This window comes from Oncorhynchus gorbuscha, linkage group LG03, assembly GCF_021184085.1.
Source record: "Oncorhynchus gorbuscha isolate QuinsamMale2020 ecotype Even-year linkage group LG03, OgorEven_v1.0, whole genome shotgun sequence".
In the NCBI taxonomy this organism is placed as follows: Eukaryota; Metazoa; Chordata; class Actinopteri; order Salmoniformes; family Salmonidae; genus Oncorhynchus; species Oncorhynchus gorbuscha.
In genome coordinates, this window is record NC_060175.1 from 63,627,177 (window position 1) to 63,647,404 (window position 20,228).

Below are 20,228 nucleotides of genomic sequence, written 5' to 3' on the forward strand. Positions count from 1 at the left end.
TACACTTTTTGAAATGACATCCAGGGCCTAAAACTAGTGAATTTTTCATGCTCTGCATTTGGCCTGAAGAAGACAGAATGTGAAAGACACAGCAGATGAACTACAGAAGACCCAGGTCAACTGCTTGGAAGGTTTGGAAGCTATGCTCACCACTATACCACCAATGCTATGTGATGTCATTAGCAACATGGAGACATCGACTCATATCTTGACCGTCATTTTTGTGGAAATTGATCATTCTTTGACCAAAAGGATCGTTGGTTTAGGTGTATGATTATTGCTTAGGTTGCGAGAGGTCCCTGGTTAAAACATCTATCATTTTAATCAGTACAGGTTACCTTCAAATTAGGCCGTGACACTTGTGGGGAACGTAGGGCAAAACGGAGAACATTGCGACAAGTGGGGTCACATTACTTTGAAGCCCAAAGATTTTGGATTCTACAAACAGAAGTTGGCACATAGACTGTTCTGACTTCAGAGGAGTCTCCTGACACTTGTGGGGTATGTAGAGAAAAATCGAGAATACCACCGTGTTCGTGAGGCTCTCCCCTTTCCAGAGAGTGGTCATACGAAATTGCAGGTCAAACGGTTCGGAAGCTAGAGATGTTTTAGTGAGAAGACCGATTATAGGTATGTCTCGTAGTTTGACAAAAAACGATCTCGGTCCACCATCTTTCACTGCAGATATGGAGGGGTAACATAAGCAGTTGTGGAGGATGGAGACGGAAACGCTGAGTCTCAATCTCTCTCGTTGAACACTGATCTATTTGAATGGGTATTTTCAACATTAATTTACTTTGATTCACGTACCTTTGCGTCATTTGACTCAAAATAAACGAGTTCCATTCTTTTTGAAGTCTTATTTTTTCATCTCTCCTTAAAAAACGATTTGATCTCATTTTGCACTATATTCATTTATAAAAACTCGTCATCAGTTAGCAGTCGCGACTGAAGAAGACAGAATGTGAAAGACACAGCAGATGAACTACAGAAGATTTGAACTGAACCATGGTCAAGAGTTTGGAAGACTGTCATGCTCACAAGTAAAGCACAAAACACTCACATGATGTTCAATCGTTCCAAGCACCGTGGACACGTCAATCGATATCTTCACTGACATTGCTGCAGAAAGAAAGAAAAACACTTTGGACATAAGGCTCGTTGGTCTAGGGGTATGATTCTCGCTTAGGGTGCGAGAGGTCCCGGGTTCAAATCCCGGATGAGCCCTTTGCAGATCCTTGAACAAGCTCAGACAGGCAGATCTTTGACCAATGGTCGGAATGCCAACTATCACATCTTGGGCGCAGGACAAGGATGGCTGAATGGTTTTGGCGATGGACTGCAAATCTATTTTGATATGCACTTGTTGGTTCAACGTCAACATTTATTATTTTAGATAAACTGAAGAATGTAGGAGCAATTCTAACTGCCACGAACAACGATAATGATTCAAATGTAATACACTTGAAATGACATCCAGGGCCTAAAACTAGTGAATTTTTCATGCTCTGCATTGGCCGGGAATCGAACCCAGGTCAACTGCTTGGAAGGCAGCTATGCTCACCACTATACCACCAATGCTATGTGCTTGTCATTAGCAACATGGAGACATCGACTCATATCTTGACCGTCATTTTTGTGGAAATTGATCATTCTTTGACCAAAAGGATCGTTGGTTTAGGTGTATGATTATTGCTTAGGTTGCGAGAGGTCCCTGGTTAAAACATCTATCATTTTAATCAGTACAGGTTACCTTCAAATTAGGCCGTGACACTTGTGGGGAACGTAGGGCAAAACGGAGAACATTGCGACAAGTGGGGTCACATTACTTTGAAGCCCAAAGATTTTGGATTCTACAAACAGAAGTTGGCACATAGACTGTTCTGACTTCAGAGGAGTCTCCTGACACTTGTGGGGTATGTAGAGAAAAATCGAGAATACCACCGTGTTCGTGAGGCTCTCCCCTTTCCAGAGAGTGGTCATACGAAATTGCAGGTCAAACGGTTCGGAAGCTAGAGATGTTTTAGTGAGAAGACCGATTATAGGTATGTCTCGTAGTTTGACAAAAAACGATCTCGGTCCACCATCTTTCACTGCAGATATGGAGGGGTAACATAAGCAGTTGTGGAGGATGGAGACGGAAACGCTGAGTCTCAATCTCTCGTTGAACACTGATCTATTTGAATGGGTATTTTCAACATTAATTTACTTTGATTCACGTACCTTTGCGTCATTTGACTCAAAATAAACGAGTTCCATTCTTTTTGAAGTCTTATTTTTTCATCTCTCCTTAAAAAACGATTTGATCTCATTTTGCACTATATTCATTTATAAAAACTCGTCATCAGTTAGCAGTCGCGACTGAAGAAGACAGAATGTGAAAGACACAGCAGATGAACTACAGAAGATTTGAACTGAACCATGGTCAAGAGTTTGGAAGACTGTCATGCTCACAAGTAAAGCACAAAACACTCACATGATGTTCAATCGTTCCAAGCACCGTGGACACGTCAATCGATATCTTCACTGACATTGCTGCAGAAAGAAAGAAAAACACTTTGGACATAAGGCTCGTTGGTCTAGGGGTATGATTCTCGCTTAGGGTGCGAGAGGTCCCGGGTTCAAATCCCGGATGAGCCCTTTGCAGATCCTTGAACAAGCTCAGACAGGCAGATCTTTGACCAATGGTCGGAATGCCAACTATCACATCTTGGGCGCAGGACAAGGATGGCTGAATGGTTTTGGCGATGGACTGCAAATCTATTTTGATATGCACTTGTTGGTTCAACGTCAACATTTATTATTTTAGATAAACTGAAGAATGTAGGAGCAATTCTAACTGCCACGAACAACGATAATGATTCAAATGTAATACACTTGAAATGACATCCAGGGCCTAAAACTAGTGAATTTTTCATGCTCTGCATTGGCCGGGAATCGAACCCAGGTCAACTGCTTGGAAGGCAGCTATGCTCACCACTATACCACCAATGCTATGTGCTTGTCATTAGCAACATGGAGACATCGACTCATATCTTGACCGTCATTTTTGTGGAAATTGATCATTCTTTGACCAAAAGGATCGTTGGTTTAGGTGTATGATTATTGCTTAGGTTGCGAGAGGTCCCTGGTTAAAACATCTATCATTTTAATCAGTACAGGTTACCTTCAAATTAGGCCGTGACACTTGTGGGGAACGTAGGGCAAAACGGAGAACATTGCGACAAGTGGGGTCACATTACTTTGAAGCCCAAAGATTTTGGATTCTACAAACAGAAGTTGGCACATAGACTGTTCTGACTTCAGAGGAGTCTCCTGACACTTGTGGGGTATGTAGAGAAAAATCGAGAATACCACCGTGTTCGTGAGGCTCTCCCCTTTCCAGAGAGTGGTCATACGAAATTGCAGGTCAAACGGTTCGGAAGCTAGAGATGTTTTAGTGAGAAGACCGATTATAGGTATGTCTCGTAGTTTGACAAAAAACGATCTCGGTCCACCATCTTTCACTGCAGATATGGAGGGGTAACATAAGCAGTTGTGGAGGATGGAGACGGAAACGCTGAGTCTCAATCTCTCTCGTTGAACACTGATCTATTTGAATGGGTATTTTCAACATTAATTTACTTTGATTCACGTACCTTTGCGTCATTTGACTCAAAATAAACGAGTTCCATTCTTTTTGAAGTCTTATTTTTTCATCTCTCCTTAAAAAACGATTTGATCTCATTTTGCACTATATTCATTTATAAAAACTCGTCATCAGTTAGCAGTCGCGACTGAAGAAGACAGAATGTGAAAGACACAGCAGATGAACTACAGAAGATTTGAACTGAACCATGGTCAAGAGTTTGGAAGACTGTCATGCTCACAAGTAAAGCACAAAACACTCACATGATGTTCAATCGTTCCAAGCACCGTGGACACGTCAATCGATATCTTCACTGACATTGCTGCAGAAAGAAAGAAAAACACTTTGGACATAAGGCTCGTTGGTCTAGGGGTATGATTCTCGCTTAGGGTGCGAGAGGTCCCGGGTTCAAATCCCGGATGAGCCCTTTTGCAGATCCTTGAACAAGCTCAGACAGGCAGATCTTTGACCAATGGTCGGAATGCCAACTATCACATCTTGGGCGCAGGACAAGGATGGCTGAATGGTTTTGGCGATGGACTGCAAATCTATTTTGATATGCACTTGTTGGTTCAACGTCAACATTTATTATTTTAGATAAACTGAAGAATGTAGGAGCAATTCTAACTGCCACGAACAACGATAATGATTCAAATGTAATACACTTGAAATGACATCCAGGGCCTAAAACTAGTGAATTTTTCATGCTCTGCATTGGCCGGGAATCGAACCCAGGTCAACTGCTTGGAAGGCAGCTATGCTCACCACTATACCACCAATGCTATGTGCTTGTCATTAGCAACATGGAGACATCGACTCATATCTTGACCGTCATTTTTGTGGAAATTGATCATTCTTTGACCAAAAGGATCGTTGGTTTAGGTGTATGATTATTGCTTAGGTTGCGAGAGGTCCCTGGTTAAAACATCTATCATTTTAATCAGTACAGGTTACCTTCAAATTAGGCCGTGACACTTGTGGGGAACGTAGGGCAAAACGGAGAACATTGCGACAAGTGGGGTCACATTACTTTGAAGCCCAAAGATTTTGGATTCTACAAACAGAAGTTGGCACATAGACTGTTCTGACTTCAGAGGAGTCTCCTGACACTTGTGGGGTATGTAGAGAAAAATCGAGAATACCACCGTGTTCGTGAGGCTCTCCCCTTTCCAGAGAGTGGTCATACGAAATTGCAGGTCAAACGGTTCGGAAGCTAGAGATGTTTTAGTGAGAAGACCGATTATAGGTATGTCTCGTAGTTTGACAAAAAACGATCTCGGTCCACCATCTTTCACTGCAGATATGGAGGGGTAACATAAGCAGTTGTGGAGGATGGAGACGGAAACGCTGAGTCTCAATCTCTCTCGTTGAACACTGATCTATTTGAATGGGTATTTTCAACATTAATTTACTTTGATTCACGTACCTTTGCGTCATTTGACTCAAAATAAACGAGTTCCATTCTTTTTGAAGTCTTATTTTTTCATCTCTCCTTAAAAAACGATTTGATCTCATTTTTGCACATATATTCATTTATAAAAACTCGTCATCAGTTAGCAGTCGCGACTGAAGAAGACAGAATGTGAAAGACACAGCAGATGAACTACAGAAGATTTGAACTGAACCATGGTCAAGAGTTTGGAAGACTGTCATGCTCACAAGTAAAGCACAAAACACTCACATGATGTTCAATCGTTCCAAGCACCGTGGACACGTCAATCGATATCTTCACTGACATTGCTGCAGAAAGAAAGAAAAACACTTTGGACATAAGGCTCGTTGGTCTAGGGGTATGATTCTCGCTTAGGGTGCGAGAGGTCCCGGGTTCAAATCCCGGATGAGCCCTTTTGCAGATCCTTGAACAAGCTCAGACAGGCAGATCTTTGACCAATGGTCGGAATGCCAACTATCACATCTTGGGCGCAGGACAAGGATGGCTGAATGGTTTTGGCGATGGACTGCAAATCTATTTTGATATGCACTTGTTGGTTCAACGTCAACATTTATTATTTTAGATAAACTGAAGAATGTAGGAGCAATTCTAACTGCCACGAACAACGATAATGATTCAAATGTAATACACTTGAAATGACATCCAGGGCCTAAAACTAGTGAATTTTTCATGCTCTGCATTGGCCGGGAATCGAACCCAGGTCAACTGCTTGGAAGGCAGCTATGCTCACCACTATACCACCAATGCTATGTGCTAGTCATTAGCAACATGGAGACATCGACTCATATCTTGACCGTCATTTTTGTGGAAATTGATCATTCTTTGACCAAAAGGATCGTTGGTTTAGGTGTATGATTATTGCTTAGGTTGCGAGAGGTCCCTGGTTAAAACATCTATCATTTTAATCAGTACAGGTTACCTTCAAATTAGGCCGTGACACTTGTGGGGAACGTAGGGCAAAACGGAGAACATTGCGACAAGTGGGGTCACATTACTTTGAAGCCCAAAGATTTTGGATTCTACAAACAGAAGTTGGCACATAGACTGTTCTGACTTCAGAGGAGTCTCCTGACACTTGTGGGGTATGTAGAGAAAAATCGAGAATACCACCGTGTTCGTGAGGCTCTCCCCTTTCCAGAGAGTGGTCATACGAAATTGCAGGTCAAACGGTTCGGAAGCTAGAGATGTTTTAGTGAGAAGACCGATTATAGGTATGTCTCGTAGTTTGACAAAAAACGATCTCGGTCCACCATCTTTCACTGCAGATATGGAGGGGTAACATAAGCAGTTGTGGAGGATGGAGACGGAAACGCTGAGTCTCAATCTCTCTCGTTGAACACTGATCTATTTGAATGGGTATTTTCAACATTAATTTACTTTGATTCACGTACCTTTGCGTCATTTGACTCAAAATAAACGAGTTCCATTCTTTTTGAAGTCTTATTTTTTCATCTCTCCTTAAAAAACGATTTGATCTCATTTTGCACTATATTCATTTATAAAAACTCGTCATCAGTTAGCAGTCGCGACTGAAGAAGACAGAATGTGAAAGACACAGCAGATGAACTACAGAAGATTTGAACTGAACCATGGTCAAGAGTTTGGAAGACTGTCATGCTCACAAGTAAAGCACAAAACACTCACATGATGTTCAATCGTTCCAAGCACCGTGGACACGTCAATCGATATCTTCACTGACATTGCTGCAGAAAGAAAGAAAAACACTTTGGACATAAGGCTCGTTGGTCTAGGGGTATGATTCTCGCTTAGGGTGCGAGAGGTCCCGGGTTCAAATCCCGGATGAGCCCTTTGCAGATCCTTGAACAAGCTCAGACAGGCAGATCTTTGACCAATGGTCGGAATGCCAACTATCACATCTTGGGCGCAGGACAAGGATGGCTGAATGGTTTTGGCGATGGACTGCAAATCTATTTTGATATGCACTTGTTGGTTCAACGTCAACATTTATTATTTTAGATAAACTGAAGAATGTAGGAGCAATTCTAACTGCCACGAACAACGATAATGATTCAAATGTAATACACTTGAAATGACATCCAGGGCCTAAAACTAGTGAATTTTTCATGCTCTGCATTGGCCGGGAATCGAACCCAGGTCAACTGCTTGGAAGGCAGCTATGCTCACCACTATACCACCAATGCTATGTGCTTGTCATTAGCAACATGGAGACATCGACTCATATCTTGACCGTCATTTTTGTGGAAATTGATCATTCTTTGACCAAAAGGATCGTTGGTTTAGGTGTATGATTATTGCTTAGGTTGCGAGAGGTCCCTGGTTAAAACATCTATCATTTTAATCAGTACAGGTTACCTTCAAATTAGGCCGTGACACTTGTGGGGAACGTAGGGCAAAACGGAGAACATTGCGACAAGTGGGGTCACATTACTTTGAAGCCCAAAGATTTTGGATTCTACAAACAGAAGTTGGCACATAGACTGTTCTGACTTCAGAGGAGTCTCCTGACACTTGTGGGGTATGTAGAGAAAAATCGAGAATACCACCGTGTTCGTGAGGCTCTCCCCTTTCCAGAGAGTGGTCATACGAAATTGCAGGTCAAACGGTTCGGAAGCTAGAGATGTTTTAGTGAGAAGACCGATTATAGGTATGTCTCGTAGTTTGACAAAAAACGATCTCGGTCCACCATCTTTCACTGCAGATATGGAGGGGTAACATAAGCAGTTGTGGAGGATGGAGACGGAAACGCTGAGTCTCAATCTCTCTCGTTGAACACTGATCTATTTGAATGGGTATTTTCAACATTAATTTACTTTGATTCACGTACCTTTGCGTCATTTGACTCAAAATAAACGAGTTCCATTCTTTTTGAAGTCTTATTTTTTCATCTCTCCTTAAAAAACGATTTGATCTCATTTTGCACTATATTCATTTATAAAAACTCGTCATCAGTTAGCAGTCGCGACTGAAGAAGACAGAATGTGAAAGACACAGCAGATGAACTACAGAAGATTTGAACTGAACCATGGTCAAGAGTTTGGAAGACTGTCATGCTCACAAGTAAAGCACAAAACACTCACATGATGTTCAATCGTTCCAAGCACCGTGGACACGTCAATCGATATCTTCACTGACATTGCTGCAGAAAGAAAGAAAAACACTTTGGACATAAGGCTCGTTGGTCTAGGGGTATGATTCTCGCTTAGGGTGCGAGAGGTCCCGGGTTCAAATCCCGGATGAGCCCTTTTGCAGATCCTTGAACAAGCTCAGACAGGCAGATCTTTGACCAATGGTCGGAATGCCAACTATCACATCTTGGGCGCAGGACAAGGATGGCTGAATGGTTTTGGCGATGGACTGCAAATCTATTTTGATATGCACTTGTTGGTTCAACGTCAACATTTATTATTTTAGATAAACTGAAGAATGTAGGAGCAATTCTAACTGCCACGAACAACGATAATGATTCAAATGTAATACACTTGAAATGACATCCAGGGCCTAAAACTAGTGAATTTTTCATGCTCTGCATTGGCCGGGAATCGAACCCAGGTCAACTGCTTGGAAGGCAGCTATGCTCACCACTATACCACCAATGCTATGTGCTAGTCATTAGCAACATGGAGACATCGACTCATATCTTGACCGTCATTTTTGTGGAAATTGATCATTCTTTGACCAAAAGGATCGTTGGTTTAGGTGTATGATTATTGCTTAGGTTGCGAGAGGTCCCTGGTTAAAACATCTATCATTTTAATCAGTACAGGTTACCTTCAAATTAGGCCGTGACACTTGTGGGGAACGTAGGGCAAAACGGAGAACATTGCGACAAGTGGGGTCACATTACTTTGAAGCCCAAAGATTTTGGATTCTACAAACAGAAGTTGGCACATAGACTGTTCTGACTTCAGAGGAGTCTCCTGACACTTGTGGGGTATGTAGAGAAAAATCGAGAATACCACCGTGTTCGTGAGGCTCTCCCCTTTCCAGAGAGTGGTCATACGAAATTGCAGGTCAAACGGTTCGGAAGCTAGAGATGTTTTAGTGAGAAGACCGATTATAGGTATGTCTCGTAGTTTGACAAAAAACGATCTCGGTCCACCATCTTTCACTGCAGATATGGAGGGGTAACATAAGCAGTTGTGGAGGATGGAGACGGAAACGCTGAGTCTCAATCTCTCTCGTTGAACACTGATCTATTTGAATGGGTATTTTCAACATTAATTTACTTTGATTCACGTACCTTTGCGTCATTTGACTCAAAATAAACGAGTTCCATTCTTTTTGAAGTCTTATTTTTTCATCTCTCCTTAAAAAACGATTTGATCTCATTTTGCACTATATTCATTTATAAAAACTCGTCATCAGTTAGCAGTCGCGACTGAAGAAGACAGAATGTGAAAGACACAGCAGATGAACTACAGAAGATTTGAACTGAACCATGGTCAAGAGTTTGGAAGACTGTCATGCTCACAAGTAAAGCACAAAACACTCACATGATGTTCAATCGTTCCAAGCACCGTGGACACGTCAATCGATATCTTCACTGACATTGCTGCAGAAAGAAAGAAAAACACTTTGGACATAAGGCTCGTTGGTCTAGGGGTATGATTCTCGCTTAGGGTGCGAGAGGTCCCGGGTTCAAATCCCGGATGAGCCCTTTGCAGATCCTTGAACAAGCTCAGACAGGCAGATCTTTGACCAATGGTCGGAATGCCAACTATCACATCTTGGGCGCAGGACAAGGATGGCTGAATGGTTTTGGCGATGGACTGCAAATCTATTTTGATATGCACTTGTTGGTTCAACGTCAACATTTATTATTTTAGATAAACTGAAGAATGTAGGAGCAATTCTAACTGCCACGAACAACGATAATGATTCAAATGTAATACACTTGAAATGACATCCAGGGCCTAAAACTAGTGAATTTTTCATGCTCTGCATTGGCCGGGAATCGAACCCAGGTCAACTGCTTGGAAGGCAGCTATGCTCACCACTATACCACCAATGCTATGTGCTAGTCATTAGCAACATGGAGACATCGACTCATATCTTGACCGTCATTTTTGTGGAAATTGATCATTCTTTGACCAAAAGGATCGTTGGTTTAGGTGTATGATTATTGCTTAGGTTGCGAGAGGTCCCTGGTTAAAACATCTATCATTTTAATCAGTACAGGTTACCTTCAAATTAGGCCGTGACACTTGTGGGGAACGTAGGGCAAAACGGAGAACATTGCGACAAGTGGGGTCACATTACTTTGAAGCCCAAAGATTTTGGATTCTACAAACAGAAGTTGGCACATAGACTGTTCTGACTTCAGAGGAGTCTCCTGACACTTGTGGGGTATGTAGAGAAAAATCGAGAATACCACCGTGTTCGTGAGGCTCTCCCCTTTCCAGAGAGTGGTCATACGAAATTGCAGGTCAAACGGTTCGGAAGCTAGAGATGTTTTAGTGAGAAGACCGATTATAGGTATGTCTCGTAGTTTGACAAAAAACGATCTCGGTCCACCATCTTTCACTGCAGATATGGAGGGGTAACATAAGCAGTTGTGGAGGATGGAGACGGAAACGCTGAGTCTCAATCTCTCTCGTTGAACACTGATCTATTTGAATGGGTATTTTCAACATTAATTTACTTTGATTCACGTACCTTTGCGTCATTTGACTCAAAATAAACGAGTTCCATTCTTTTTGAAGTCTTATTTTTTCATCTCTCCTTAAAAAACGATTTGATCTCATTTTGCACTATATTCATTTATAAAAACTCGTCATCAGTTAGCAGTCGCGACTGAAGAAGACAGAATGTGAAAGACACAGCAGATGAACTACAGAAGATTTGAACTGAACCATGGTCAAGAGTTTGGAAGACTGTCATGCTCACAAGTAAAGCACAAAACACTCACATGATGTTCAATCGTTCCAAGCACCGTGGACACGTCAATCGATATCTTCACTGACATTGCTGCAGAAAGAAAGAAAAACACTTTGGACATAAGGCTCGTTGGTCTAGGGGTATGATTCTCGCTTAGGGTGCGAGAGGTCCCGGGTTCAAATCCCGGATGAGCCCTTTTGCAGATCCTTGAACAAGCTCAGACAGGCAGATCTTTGACCAATGGTCGGAATGCCAACTATCACATCTTGGGCGCAGGACAAGGATGGCTGAATGGTTTTGGCGATGGACTGCAAATCTATTTTGATATGCACTTGTTGGTTCAACGTCAACATTTATTATTTTAGATAAACTGAAGAATGTAGGAGCAATTCTAACTGCCACGAACAACGATAATGATTCAAATGTAATACACTTGAAATGACATCCAGGGCCTAAAACTAGTGAATTTTTCATGCTCTGCATTGGCCGGGAATCGAACCCAGGTCAACTGCTTGGAAGGCAGCTATGCTCACCACTATACCACCAATGCTATGTGCTAGTCATTAGCAACATGGAGACATCGACTCATATCTTGACCGTCATTTTTGTGGAAATTGATCATTCTTTGACCAAAAGGATCGTTGGTTTAGGTGTATGATTATTGCTTAGGTTGCGAGAGGTCCCTGGTTAAAACATCTATCATTTTAATCAGTACAGGTTACCTTCAAATTAGGCCGTGACACTTGTGGGGAACGTAGGGCAAAACGGAGAACATTGCGACAAGTGGGGTCACATTACTTTGAAGCCCAAAGATTTTGGATTCTACAAACAGAAGTTGGCACATAGACTGTTCTGACTTCAGAGGAGTCTCCTGACACTTGTGGGGTATGTAGAGAAAAATCGAGAATACCACCGTGTTCGTGAGGCTCTCCCCTTTCCAGAGAGTGGTCATACGAAATTGCAGGTCAAACGGTTCGGAAGCTAGAGATGTTTTAGTGAGAAGACCGATTATAGGTATGTCTCGTAGTTTGACAAAAAACGATCTCGGTCCACCATCTTTCACTGCAGATATGGAGGGGTAACATAAGCAGTTGTGGAGGATGGAGACGGAAACGCTGAGTCTCAATCTCTCTCGTTGAACACTGATCTATTTGAATGGGTATTTTCAACATTAATTTACTTTGATTCACGTACCTTTGCGTCATTTGACTCAAAATAAACGAGTTCCATTCTTTTTGAAGTCTTATTTTTTCATCTCTCCTTAAAAAACGATTTGATCTCATTTTGCACTATATTCATTTATAAAAACTCGTCATCAGTTAGCAGTCGCGACTGAAGAAGACAGAATGTGAAAGACACAGCAGATGAACTACAGAAGATTTGAACTGAACCATGGTCAAGAGTTTGGAAGACTGTCATGCTCACAAGTAAAGCACAAAACACTCACATGATGTTCAATCGTTCCAAGCACCGTGGACACGTCAATCGATATCTTCACTGACATTGCTGCAGAAAGAAAGAAAAACACTTTGGACATAAGGCTCGTTGGTCTAGGGGTATGATTCTCGCTTAGGGTGCGAGAGGTCCCGGGTTCAAATCCCGGATGAGCCTTTTGCAGATCCTTGAACAAGCTCAGACAGGCAGATCTTTGACCAATGGTCGGAATGCCAACTATCACATCTTGGGCGCAGGACAAGGATGGCTGAATGGTTTTGGCGATGGACTGCAAATCTATTTTGATATGCACTTGTTGGTTCAACGTCAACATTTATTATTTTAGATAAACTGAAGAATGTAGGAGCAATTCTAACTGCCACGAACAACGATAATGATTCAAATGTAATACACTTGAAATGACATCCAGGGCCTAAAACTAGTGAATTTTTCATGCTCTGCATTGGCCGGGAATCGAACCCAGGTCAACTGCTTGGAAGGCAGCTATGCTCACCACTATACCACCAATGCTATGTGCTAGTCATTAGCAACATGGAGACATCGACTCATATCTTGACCGTCATTTTTGTGGAAATTGATCATTCTTTGACCAAAAGGATCGTTGGTTTAGGTGTATGATTATTGCTTAGGTTGCGAGAGGTCCCTGGTTAAAACATCTATCATTTTAATCAGTACAGGTTACCTTCAAATTAGGCCGTGACACTTGTGGGGAACGTAGGGCAAAACGGAGAACATTGCGACAAGTGGGGTCACATTACTTTGAAGCCCAAAGATTTTGGATTCTACAAACAGAAGTTGGCACATAGACTGTTCTGACTTCAGAGGAGTCTCCTGACACTTGTGGGGTATGTAGAGAAAAATCGAGAATACCACCGTGTTCGTGAGGCTCTCCCCTTTCCAGAGAGTGGTCATACGAAATTGCAGGTCAAACGGTTCGGAAGCTAGAGATGTTTTAGTGAGAAGACCGATTATAGGTATGTCTCGTAGTTTGACAAAAAACGATCTCGGTCCACCATCTTTCACTGCAGATATGGAGGGGTAACATAAGCAGTTGTGGAGGATGGAGACGGAAACGCTGAGTCTCAATCTCTCTCGTTGAACACTGATCTATTTGAATGGGTATTTTCAACATTAATTTACTTTGATTCACGTACCTTTGCGTCATTTGACTCAAAATAAACGAGTTCCATTCTTTTTGAAGTCTTATTTTTTCATCTCTCCTTAAAAAACGATTTGATCTCATTTTGCACTATATTCATTTATAAAAACTCGTCATCAGTTAGCAGTCGCGACTGAAGAAGACAGAATGTGAAAGACACAGCAGATGAACTACAGAAGATTTGAACTGAACCATGGTCAAGAGTTTGGAAGACTGTCATGCTCACAAGTAAAGCACAAAACACTCACATGATGTTCAATCGTTCCAAGCACCGTGGACACGTCAATCGATATCTTCACTGACATTGCTGCAGAAAGAAAGAAAAACACTTTGGACATAAGGCTCGTTGGTCTAGGGGTATGATTCTCGCTTAGGGTGCGAGAGGTCCCGGGTTCAAATCCCGGATGAGCCCTTTGCAGATCCTTGAACAAGCTCAGACAGGCAGATCTTTGACCAATGGTCGGAATGCCAACTATCACATCTTGGGCGCAGGACAAGGATGGCTGAATGGTTTTGGCGATGGACTGCAAATCTATTTTGATATGCACTTGTTGGTTCAACGTCAACATTTATTATTTTAGATAAACTGAAGAATGTAGGAGCAATTCTAACTGCCACGAACAACGATAATGATTCAAATGTAATACACTTGAAATGACATCCAGGGCCTAAAACTAGTGAATTTTTCATGCTCTGCATTGGCCGGGAATCGAACCCAGGTCAACTGCTTGGAAGGCAGCTATGCTCACCACTATACCACCAATGCTATGTGCTAGTCATTAGCAACATGGAGACATCGACTCATATCTTGACCGTCATTTTTGTGGAAATTGATCATTCTTTGACCAAAAGGATCGTTGGTTTAGGTGTATGATTATTGCTTAGGTTGCGAGAGGTCCCTGGTTAAAACATCTATCATTTTAATCAGTACAGGTTACCTTCAAATTAGGCCGTGACACTTGTGGGGAACGTAGGGCAAAACGGAGAACATTGCGACAAGTGGGGTCACATTACTTTGAAGCCCAAAGATTTTGGATTCTACAAACAGAAGTTGGCACATAGACTGTTCTGACTTCAGAGGAGTCTCCTGACACTTGTGGGGTATGTAGAGAAAATCGAGAATACCACCGTGTTCGTGAGGCTCTCCCCTTTCCAGAGAGTGGTCATACGAAATTGCAGGTCAAACGGTTCGGAAGCTAGAGATGTTTTAGTGAGAAGACCGATTATAGGTATGTCTCGTAGTTTGACAAAAAACGATCTCGGTCCACCATCTTTCACTGCAGATATGGAGGGGTAACATAAGCAGTTGTGGAGGATGGAGACGGAAACGCTGAGTCTCAATCTCTCTCGTTGAACACTGATCTATTTGAATGGGTATTTTCAACATTAATTTACTTTGATTCACGTACCTTTGCGTCATTTGACTCAAAATAAACGAGTTCCATTCTTTTTGAAGTCTTATTTTTTCATCTCTCCTTAAAAAACGATTTGATCTCATTTTGCACTATATTCATTTATAAAAACTCGTCATCAGTTAGCAGTCGCGACTGAAGAAGACAGAATGTGAAAGACACAGCAGATGAACTACAGAAGATTTGAACTGAACCATGGTCAAGAGTTTGGAAGACTGTCATGCTCACAAGTAAAGCACAAAACACTCACATGATGTTCAATCGTTCCAAGCACCGTGGACACGTCAATCGATATCTTCACTGACATTGCTGCAGAAAGAAAGAAAAACACTTTGGACATAAGGCTCGTTGGTCTAGGGGTATGATTCTCGCTTAGGGTGCGAGAGGTCCCGGGTTCAAATCCCGGATGAGCCCTTTTGCAGATCCTTGAACAAGCTCAGACAGGCAGATCTTTGACCAATGGTCGGAATGCCAACTATCACATCTTGGGCGCAGGACAAGGATGGCTGAATGGTTTTGGCGATGGACTGCAAATCTATTTTGATATGCACTTGTTGGTTCAACGTCAACATTTATTATTTTAGATAAACTGAAGAATGTAGGAGCAATTCTAACTGCCACGAACAACGATAATGATTCAAATGTAATACACTTGAAATGACATCCAGGGCCTAAAACTAGTGAATTTTTCATGCTCTGCATTGGCCGGGAATCGAACCCAGGTCAACTGCTTGGAAGGCAGCTATGCTCACCACTATACCACCAATGCTATGTGCTAGTCATTAGCAACATGGAGACATCGACTCATATCTTGACCGTCATTTTTGTGGAAATTGATCATTCTTTGACCAAAAGGATCGTTGGTTTAGGTGTATGATTATTGCTTAGGTTGCGAGAGGTCCCTGGTTAAAACATCTATCATTTTAATCAGTACAGGTTACCTTCAAATTAGGCCGTGACACTTGTGGGGAACGTAGGGCAAAACGGAGAACATTGCGACAAGTGGGGTCACATTACTTTGAAGCCCAAAGATTTTGGATTCTACAAACAGAAGTTGGCACATAGACTGTTCTGACTTCAGAGGAGTCTCCTGACACTTGTGGGGTATGTAGAGAAAAATCGAGAATACCACCGTGTTCGTGAGGCTCTCCCCTTTCCAGAGAGTGGTCATACGAAATTGCAGGTCAAACGGTTCGGAAGCTAGAGATGTTTTAGTGAGAAGACCGATTATAGGTATGTCTCGTAGTTTGACAAAAAACGATCTCGGTCCACCATCTTTCACTGCAGATATGGAGGGGTAACATAAGCAGTTGTGGAGGATGGAGACGGAAACGCTGAGTCTCAATCTCTCTCGTTGAACACTGATCTATTTGAATGGGTATTTTCAACATTAATTTACTTTGATTCACGTACCTTTGCGTCATTTGACTCAAAATAAACGAGTTCCATTCTTTTTGAAGTCTTATTTTTTCATCTCTCCTTAAAAAACGATTTGATCTCATTTTGCACTATATTCATTTATAAAAACTCGTCATCAGTTAGCAGTCGCGACTGAAGAAGACAGAATGTGAAAGACACAGCAGATGAACTACAGAAGATTTGAACTGAACCATGGTCAAGAGTTTGGAAGACTGTCATGCTCACAAGTAAAGCACAAAACACTCACATGATGTTCAATCGTTCCAAGCACCGTGGACACGTCAATCGATATCTTCACTGACATTGCTGCAGAAAGAAAGAAAAACACTTTGGACATAAGGCTCGTTGGTCTAGGGGTATGATTCTCGCTTAGGGTGCGAGAGGTCCCGGGTTCAAATCCCGGATGAGCCCTTTTGCAGATCCTTGAACAAGCTCAGACAGGCAGATCTTTGACCAATGGTCGGAATGCCAACTATCACATCTTGGGCGCAGGACAAGGATGGCTGAATGGTTTTGGCGATGGACTGCAAATCTATTTTGATATGCACTTGTTGGTTCAACGTCAACATTTATTATTTTAGATAAACTGAAGAATGTAGGAGCAATTCTAACTGCCACGAACAACGATAATGATTCAAATGTAATACACTTGAAATGACATCCAGGGCCTAAAACTAGTGAATTTTTCATGCTCTGCATTGGCCGGGAATCGAACCCAGGTCAACTGCTTGGAAGGCAGCTATGCTCACCACTATACCACCAATGCTATGTGCTAGTCATTAGCAACATGGAGACATCGACTCATATCTTGACCGTCATTTTTGTGGAAATTGATCATTCTTTGACCAAAAGGATCGTTGGTTTAGGTGTATGATTATTGCTTAGGTTGCGAGAGGTCCCTGGTTAAAACATCTATCATTTTAATCAGTACAGGTTACCTTCAAATTAGGCCGTGACACTTGTGGGGAACGTAGGGCAAAACGGAGAACATTGCGACAAGTGGGGTCACATTACTTTGAAGCCCAAAGATTTTGGATTCTACAAACAGAAGTTGGCACATAGACTGTTCTGACTTCAGAGGAGTCTCCTGACACTTGTGGGGTATGTAGAGAAAAATCGAGAATACCACCGTGTTCGTGAGGCTCTCCCCTTTCCAGAGAGTGGTCATACGAAATTGCAGGTCAAACGGTTCGGAAGCTAGAGATGTTTTAGTGAGAAGACCGATTATAGGTATGTCTCGTAGTTTGACAAAAACGATCTCGGTCCACCATCTTTCACTGCAGATATGGAGGGGTAACATAAGCAGTTGTGGAGGATGGAGACGGAAACGCTGAGTCTCAATCTCTCTCGTTGAACACTGATCTATTTGAATGGGTATTTTCAACATTAATTTACTTTGATTCACGTACCTTTGCGTCATTTGACTCAAAATAAACGAGTTCCATTCTTTTTGAAGTCTTATTTTTTCATCTCTCCTTAAAAAACGATTTGATCTCATTTTGCACTATATTCATTTATAAAAACTCGTCATCAGTTAGCAGTCGCGACTGAAGAAGACAGAATGTGAAAGACACAGCAGATGAACTACAGAAGATTTGAACTGAACCATGGTCAAGAGTTTGGAAGACTGTCATGCTCACAAGTAAAGCACAAAACACTCACATGATGTTCAATCGTTCCAAGCACCGTGGACACGTCAATCGATATCTTCACTGACATTGCTGCAGAAAGAAAGAAAAACACTTTGGACATAAGGCTCGTTGGTCTAGGGGTATGATTCTCGCTTAGGGTGCGAGAGGTCCCGGGTTCAAATCCCGGATGAGCCCTTTTGCAGATCCTTGAACAAGCTCAGACAGGCAGATCTTTGACCAATGGTCGGAATGCCAACTATCACATCTTGGGCGCAGGACAAGGATGGCTGAATGGTTTTGGCGATGGACTGCAAATCTATTTTGATATGCACTTGTTGGTTCAACGTCAACATTTATTATTTTAGATAAACTGAAGAATGTAGGAGCAATTCTAACTGCCACGAACAACGATAATGATTCAAATGTAATACACTTGAAATGACATCCAGGGCCTAAAACTAGTGAATTTTTCATGCTCTGCATTGGCCGGGAATCGAACCCAGGTCAACTGCTTGGAAGGCAGCTATGCTCACCACTATACCACCAATGCTATGTGCTAGTCATTAGCAACATGGAGACATCGACTCATATCTTGACCGTCATTTTTGTGGAAATTGATCATTCTTTGACCAAAAGGATCGTTGGTTTAGGTGTATGATTATTGCTTAGGTTGCGAGAGGTCCCTGGTTAAAACATCTATCATTTTAATCAGTACAGGTTACCTTCAAATTAGGCCGTGACACTTGTGGGGAACGTAGGGCAAAACGGAGAACATTGCGACAAGTGGGGTCACATTACTTTGAAGCCCAAAGATTTTGGATTCTACAAACAGAAGTTGGCACATAGACTGTTCTGACTTCAGAGGAGTCTCCTGACACTTGTGGGGTATGTAGAGAAAAATCGAGAATACCACCGTGTTCGTGAGGCTCTCCCCTTTCCAGAGAGTGGTCATACGAAATTGCAGGTCAAACGGTTCGGAAGCTAGAGATGTTTTAGTGAGAAGACCGATTATAGGTATGTCTCGTAGTTTGACAAAAACGATCTCGGTCCACCATCTTTCACTGCAGATATGGAGGGGTAACATAAGCAGTTGTGGAGGATGGAGACGGAAACGCTGAGTCTCAATCTCTCTCGTTGAACACTGATCTATTTGAATGGGTATTTTCAACATTAATTTACTTTGATTCACGTACCTTTGCGTCATTTGACTCAAAATAAACGAGTTCCATTCTTTTTGAAGTCTTATTTTTTCATCTCTCCTTAAAAAACGATTTGATCTCATTTTGCACTATATTCATTTATAAAAACTCGTCATCAGTTAGCAGTCGCGACTGAAGAAGACAGAATGTGAAAGACACAGCAGATGAACTACAGAAGATTTGAACTGAACCATGGTCAAGAGTTTGGAAGACTGTCATGCTCACAAGTAAAGCACAAAACACTCACATGATGTTCAATCGTTCCAAGCACCGTGGACACGTCAATCGATATCTTCACTGACATTGCTGCAGAAAGAAAGAAAAACACTTTGGACATAAGGCTCGTTGGTCTAGGGGTATGATTCTCGCTTAGGGTGCGAGAGGTCCCGGGTTCAAATCCCGGATGAGCCCTTTTGCAGATCCTTGAACAAGCTCAGACAGGCAGATCTTTGACCAATGGTCGGAATGCCAACTATCACATCTTGGGCGCAGGACAAGGATGGCTGAATGGTTTTGGCGATGGACTGCAAATCTATTTTGATATGCACTTGTTGGTTCAACGTCACAACATTTATTATTTTAGATAAACTGAAGAATGTAGGAGCAATTCTAACTGCCACGAACAACGATAATGATTCAAATGTAATACACTTGAAATGACATCCAGGGCCTAAAACTAGTGAATTTTTCATGCTCTGCATTGGCCGGGAATCGAACCCAGGTCAACTGCTTGGAAGGCAGCTATGCTCACCACTATACCACCAATGCTATGTGCTAGTCATTAGCAACATGGAGACATCGACTCATATCTTGACCGTCATTTTTGTGGAAATTGATCATTCTTTGACCAAAAGGATCGTTGGTTTAGGTGTATGATTATTGCTTAGGTTGCGAGAGGTCCCTGGTTAAAACATCTATCATTTTAATCAGTACAGGTTACCTTCAAATTAGGCCGTGACACTTGTGGGGAACGTAGGGCAAAACGGAGAACATTGCGACAAGTGGGGTCACAT

The 20,228-nt window shown here is 42.0% G+C and overlaps 28 non-coding genes across 28 annotated transcripts; 14 read left to right on the top strand and 14 right to left on the bottom strand.

The window, feature by feature from the left end:
• The first annotated feature begins 1,155 nt into the window (after window positions 1-1,155).
• trnap-agg lies at window positions 1,156-1,227 on the top strand. The gene has a single exon. It is a non-coding gene; the product is annotated as a tRNA-Pro (tRNA).
• A 282-nt stretch (window positions 1,228-1,509) lies between these two features.
• Window positions 1,510-1,581, bottom strand: trnag-ucc. Its single transcript has one exon. It is a non-coding gene; the product is annotated as a tRNA-Gly (tRNA).
• A 987-nt stretch (window positions 1,582-2,568) lies between these two features.
• On the top strand, window positions 2,569-2,640 carry trnap-agg. Its single transcript has one exon. It is a non-coding gene; the product is annotated as a tRNA-Pro (tRNA).
• A 282-nt stretch (window positions 2,641-2,922) lies between these two features.
• trnag-ucc lies at window positions 2,923-2,994 on the bottom strand. Its single transcript has one exon. It is a non-coding gene; the product is annotated as a tRNA-Gly (tRNA).
• A 989-nt stretch (window positions 2,995-3,983) lies between these two features.
• trnap-agg lies at window positions 3,984-4,055 on the top strand. Its single transcript has one exon. It is a non-coding gene; the product is annotated as a tRNA-Pro (tRNA).
• Window positions 4,056-4,338: 283 nt separating this feature from the next.
• Window positions 4,339-4,410, bottom strand: trnag-ucc. Its single transcript has one exon. It is a non-coding gene; the product is annotated as a tRNA-Gly (tRNA).
• Window positions 4,411-5,401: 991 nt separating this feature from the next.
• On the top strand, window positions 5,402-5,473 carry trnap-agg. Its single transcript has one exon. It is a non-coding gene; the product is annotated as a tRNA-Pro (tRNA).
• A 283-nt stretch (window positions 5,474-5,756) lies between these two features.
• Window positions 5,757-5,828, bottom strand: trnag-ucc. Its single transcript has one exon. It is a non-coding gene; the product is annotated as a tRNA-Gly (tRNA).
• A 989-nt stretch (window positions 5,829-6,817) lies between these two features.
• trnap-agg lies at window positions 6,818-6,889 on the top strand. The gene has a single exon. It is a non-coding gene; the product is annotated as a tRNA-Pro (tRNA).
• Window positions 6,890-7,171: 282 nt separating this feature from the next.
• On the bottom strand, window positions 7,172-7,243 carry trnag-ucc. Its single transcript has one exon. It is a non-coding gene; the product is annotated as a tRNA-Gly (tRNA).
• Window positions 7,244-8,232: 989 nt separating this feature from the next.
• Window positions 8,233-8,304, top strand: trnap-agg. The gene has a single exon. It is a non-coding gene; the product is annotated as a tRNA-Pro (tRNA).
• Window positions 8,305-8,587: 283 nt separating this feature from the next.
• Window positions 8,588-8,659, bottom strand: trnag-ucc. The gene has a single exon. It is a non-coding gene; the product is annotated as a tRNA-Gly (tRNA).
• A 989-nt stretch (window positions 8,660-9,648) lies between these two features.
• trnap-agg lies at window positions 9,649-9,720 on the top strand. The gene has a single exon. It is a non-coding gene; the product is annotated as a tRNA-Pro (tRNA).
• A 282-nt stretch (window positions 9,721-10,002) lies between these two features.
• On the bottom strand, window positions 10,003-10,074 carry trnag-ucc. Its single transcript has one exon. It is a non-coding gene; the product is annotated as a tRNA-Gly (tRNA).
• Window positions 10,075-11,063: 989 nt separating this feature from the next.
• trnap-agg lies at window positions 11,064-11,135 on the top strand. The gene has a single exon. It is a non-coding gene; the product is annotated as a tRNA-Pro (tRNA).
• A 283-nt stretch (window positions 11,136-11,418) lies between these two features.
• On the bottom strand, window positions 11,419-11,490 carry trnag-ucc. Its single transcript has one exon. It is a non-coding gene; the product is annotated as a tRNA-Gly (tRNA).
• A 989-nt stretch (window positions 11,491-12,479) lies between these two features.
• On the top strand, window positions 12,480-12,551 carry trnap-agg. The gene has a single exon. It is a non-coding gene; the product is annotated as a tRNA-Pro (tRNA).
• A 282-nt stretch (window positions 12,552-12,833) lies between these two features.
• Window positions 12,834-12,905, bottom strand: trnag-ucc. The gene has a single exon. It is a non-coding gene; the product is annotated as a tRNA-Gly (tRNA).
• A 989-nt stretch (window positions 12,906-13,894) lies between these two features.
• On the top strand, window positions 13,895-13,966 carry trnap-agg. Its single transcript has one exon. It is a non-coding gene; the product is annotated as a tRNA-Pro (tRNA).
• A 282-nt stretch (window positions 13,967-14,248) lies between these two features.
• On the bottom strand, window positions 14,249-14,320 carry trnag-ucc. The gene has a single exon. It is a non-coding gene; the product is annotated as a tRNA-Gly (tRNA).
• Window positions 14,321-15,308: 988 nt separating this feature from the next.
• Window positions 15,309-15,380, top strand: trnap-agg. Its single transcript has one exon. It is a non-coding gene; the product is annotated as a tRNA-Pro (tRNA).
• A 283-nt stretch (window positions 15,381-15,663) lies between these two features.
• trnag-ucc lies at window positions 15,664-15,735 on the bottom strand. Its single transcript has one exon. It is a non-coding gene; the product is annotated as a tRNA-Gly (tRNA).
• A 989-nt stretch (window positions 15,736-16,724) lies between these two features.
• Window positions 16,725-16,796, top strand: trnap-agg. Its single transcript has one exon. It is a non-coding gene; the product is annotated as a tRNA-Pro (tRNA).
• Window positions 16,797-17,079: 283 nt separating this feature from the next.
• trnag-ucc lies at window positions 17,080-17,151 on the bottom strand. The gene has a single exon. It is a non-coding gene; the product is annotated as a tRNA-Gly (tRNA).
• Window positions 17,152-18,139: 988 nt separating this feature from the next.
• On the top strand, window positions 18,140-18,211 carry trnap-agg. Its single transcript has one exon. It is a non-coding gene; the product is annotated as a tRNA-Pro (tRNA).
• A 283-nt stretch (window positions 18,212-18,494) lies between these two features.
• On the bottom strand, window positions 18,495-18,566 carry trnag-ucc. The gene has a single exon. It is a non-coding gene; the product is annotated as a tRNA-Gly (tRNA).
• A 988-nt stretch (window positions 18,567-19,554) lies between these two features.
• trnap-agg lies at window positions 19,555-19,626 on the top strand. The gene has a single exon. It is a non-coding gene; the product is annotated as a tRNA-Pro (tRNA).
• Window positions 19,627-19,911: 285 nt separating this feature from the next.
• trnag-ucc lies at window positions 19,912-19,983 on the bottom strand. The gene has a single exon. It is a non-coding gene; the product is annotated as a tRNA-Gly (tRNA).
• Between the last annotated feature and the right edge of the window lie 245 nt (window positions 19,984-20,228).